The following is a 4,391-nucleotide window of genomic DNA, read 5'->3' on the forward strand; positions in this document are numbered from 1 at the left end:
ATTTCTTCTTCCGTCACCATTTCAATTTTACCGGTTTCGACAGCCTGTGTACGATACACTACTGTCCTCAGAATCTTATTTTCTTTAGTCTCTTTTGGGGGACACAATTTGTACGAGTTTCCCTCAACTTCTATCAAATTCCTGCTTCTGGTCACCTCCTCCATATCCAACTTGATTAACTTGGTTTCCAGCGGCACTGGCTTCCTCACCGCAGTGGCCTTGGCGTAGCTCTCCATACTGGAGACACTACCACTTGCCATGGCTGGGGAAAATGCAGCAGCTCACGTGAAATACAACCGTAATAATTCCACAAAAATTACAATTATTCACCGAGACAGTTTTCACAAAGTAACACAATATTCACAATAATTCACAGAGACGTTATACCGCTAAGCAGTTCGACCGACGTGCTAACGTTTCTGCCAGTTCACCGCTTAACTAGTAAAATATTATCTACCTGAAAACACCATCACCATCTGTTTAAGCTCATTATCGCCACATCAATTGCCCTCTAAAATGGGGGGGGGTCTACCGCACCCTGTTCTATTAAATGGAAATCTCGCCTAAATACAAAGACATAACTACATATTGATGCCTCACCTCTCGCTTCGTTTTCCCATAACTTTCCAAAAAGTTTATATTTTTTACTGAAACTTCGCTCAGATACGTTTTCGAATGTGTAGATTATATTTACGTCGACAAAATTTAGAAAAATCATTTTTGGGGAGTATTTCGGACCGTTCTTTCTCCTCCATCTCCTGCCCTTTGTCCCCTGGGTAAGAGGTAGGTGCTTCATCTAGCATGCCACAGTCTGCGACTCCTTTGTTCCTTTCCACATCCTGGATGCTGCAGTAAATGGGAGGATCTTTGCTTCTGTGGTTGAATGGAATAAAATCCTTAAGTATTGCTACAGGCTGAAGAAATAGTTACCTGTAGCATTTAAGACATTTGGAGTGGATGGTCCGCTAACAACGAAGTTCTTGTCATCGGTGGCGCCTCGCCCAACCAAGGTGTCAGGTGATGTCCGCGAGGGTGCTTGGCTGTTCTAACACCTTAGCCCCACCTTCGCTCGCGGTAATACCGCAAGCATGTTGGCTTGCTTCAGCAGGTTCCGTTCAACTTTGTGACGTGCATCTCCATTGGTGTTTTTTTCTCTTTCTTTTTAGTTTTCCTTTTTTCCTTTCCGCTTCTCTTTCTTTTTCTTTCTTCCTCTTTTACTCCCGGTTTTGGGATTGGACTTTTAATGTAGTTTTGTACTGTAATATGTATCGTATATTTATCTGCTTTTTATCTTTTACTTGTTTCAGTCATTAGACTGCGGCCATGCTGGTGTATCGCCTTCAAGAACCTTTAGCTGGACGAAGTGCCACCACCGGGAAACGAACTCACAACCTTACGATCGTGGGCCAAATACTCTCACATGTTAAGTTAATCTCAAAATAAAACGTAAATAAATAAAATAACAGCGATTTTAGGGAAGATAGGGTCTAGTCGATTACATCGACCTCCAGGGTTCAACTGGTATTTATTTTATCGACAGCGGAAGGAATGAAAAGCAGAAGTCGCCCTCAGCGGCATGACAGACGATGTAAATGATGGCTGGCTGGATGAATGGATTCTGAAATTACACTTTACATCAAAGAAAGAGAGAGAGAGAGAAAGAGTAGAAACGAGATACAGAGAGTGTTAACATAAGAGGTGCAAGATGAGCGCACATACGAGGCTTGGTGGCGCACAACGGGTAAAAGAAAGCGACAGAGAGAAAGAAAGAAAGAGGGAGAGAGAGAGAGAAAGAAAGATAGAAAGAGGGAAGGAGGAAGAAAAGGGAGAGAAAGAAAGAAAAAAAGAAAGGAAGCAAAGAAGAAAAATTCATAGCTAGAGGAAAGAGAATGTGTGTGTGTGTGTGTGTGTTTGAAATTCACGGTGAGAGTAAATTTTTCAACTTTTTGTAAATGTTACTTTTTACATTTTGCATATTGTTTTATTTAACGGTAATAAATATTTTTTCTATTGAAAAGTTGGTATTCCATCGTTTTGCATAAGCTCCAAAAAATTTGATAACAGCTAAATTATGATTATTGAATGCATGGCCATATTTCTTGATATTACCCATAACTGCAAAAGTATACTTCTAAATCTTGCTGTCTTGGGAGGGTCGTTACACCAACAATAATGATACACGCACTGGTTTATTATCACTTCTTTATTGTTAGTTAATTGCTTAAATATCTAACCTACTTACTATTCGATTGTTTGGTTGGTTATTAATCGATTGTGTTAAGCAATTAATCAGTCGTTTGTTAGTCAACCAGTGTGTGTGTGTTTATTAGTATCGGTGTAATGGCCCTCCCAAGACACAAGACTTGTTTCAACACACGAATTCACATCAAGAACCTAGCAAACAAAATACATAGACCAAGTATACTTCCGCAACATATACGTTTTGAACGAGAATGCAAGAAAACGTGGCCAATGACCACCACTCTACGGACCACCACTCTACAGACCACCACTCCTCAGTAAATAGATTTTCATTGAGTCATAAAAATAAGAGACAAACGGAGCCAGAATAAATAAATGATAAAGAAAAGGTTATAAAATGCAAGAAACATGTTCATAGGATGTTCGTAAGGCGGCGAGATGGCAGAAATGTTAGCACGCTGGGCGAAATGCTTAGCAGTATTTCATCTGTCTTTATGTTCTGAGTTCATATTCTGCCGAAGTCGACTTTGCCTTTCATCCTTTCGGGGTTGGTAAATTAAGTACCAGTTGCATACTGGGGACAATCTAATCGATTGGCCCCCTCCCCAAAAAATGTCGGGCCTTGTGCCTAGTGTAGAAAAGAATCGTTAACACGACGGGCAAAATGTTTAGCGGCAGTTGGTTCGTCTTTATATGTTCTGATTTCAAATTCTGCCGAGGTCGACTTTGCCTTTCATTCTATTCGGGAGCAATAAAATATGTACCAGTTGATTACTGGAATCGGTGTAATCGACTTACCCACTCCCCCACCTAGACTTGCTGGCCTTGTGCTTAAATTAGAATTCAATATGATTCGTTTAGCTTCTAAGAAAACCATGATCAAAAACAGCTTTCCAGCATTTTTACTCGGACACAGTGTACCTGGGACTACGTTATTCTGTGTGTCCTTACACTTTTTTTAAGACAGTAGAGGTTACAATTTGGCTGTTATTTCTCACAGATCGAGCAACCACACAGAGCCTCATCCCGTCACTACCGTCGACTGGAGTTGAGTGCTGCTGTTTAGCTCTAGGTCGACCGTCGTTGAGCAAACCTTGGGTCATAGACGTGATCATCTTGTCTTTCCGTGGTGTTTCTTGGACTACCTGATCTGTTCGATTATTATTATTGAACTGACAGAATCGTTAGAGCGTGGGAAGAAATGCTTGCAGTGTATTTCTTGCAGTCTTTTACGTTCTAGGTTCAAATCCTGCCGAGGTCAACTTTACCGTTTATCCTTTTGGGGTCGATAAAATAAAGTACTAGTCCAAGTACTGGTTCGAAGAATCCATTCACTCTGCCTCTAAAAGCTACTGGCCTTGTGCCAAAGTTTGAAACAGTATTACTATTAAAACGGTTGGTTTAAATTAGAGTTGGTATTCCTACCTGGTTAAGATTTTAGCTGGTATTTCTAGCTAGTCAAGCAACCACATGGAAGACACGTCTCAGGTCAGTACTCATCCAGATTATAATAAAAGATGGTCAAATCGTGATTAAATCGTCTCTGTTTATTTATACACAGTATATATATCTAAACCCGGATTATCGCGTGTATCCTTTGTTCTTTTAATGAAAGACACCAGACACTGACTTAAAAGATGTCTGGACTATTGTTTCTAGCAGTTCAAACCATGTATTAAGTGAGTAATCGGCATAACTCCAGAATGGTCCCCCCCCCCCCACTGACTTGGTTTCTTTTTTAATTTTCTGAAATATGTACATTTTTCGATGAAATTTTGAAGAGTGTAGATTATGATTAGAAAAAATGTAGATTGATATCTTATAGGTCGTTCTTTAACTCCTCTCTCCCGACTTTGTTACCAATTCCTGTAACTTTGGCGTTTTTTATTTCTTCCTTAAGAATTATGTTTCAAACATCAGCTTTACGTAATCCACAATTTCAGAAACGTATTTGTGTGAAATGTCACTAAAAAATATGCATTTTAAAGTCATGAGGAAACAAAATCGGAGGGAGGGGAACGTTCTGAAACTCCTTCAAAAAAGATTTTTTTAATGTTATCAACATAATCGTATTCTACACCCTAAAAAACGTATTTCTGCAAAATATTTTTTTAAAACGTGTACATTAAAGAAAGTTATGAGGAAACAAAGTCGGAAGAGAGGAGCGAATGATCTGGGACTCCTAAAAA

The sequence above is a fragment of the Octopus bimaculoides genome, chromosome 10 (genome assembly GCF_001194135.2).
Source record: "Octopus bimaculoides isolate UCB-OBI-ISO-001 chromosome 10, ASM119413v2, whole genome shotgun sequence".
Classification (NCBI taxonomy): domain Eukaryota; kingdom Metazoa; phylum Mollusca; class Cephalopoda; order Octopoda; family Octopodidae; genus Octopus; species Octopus bimaculoides.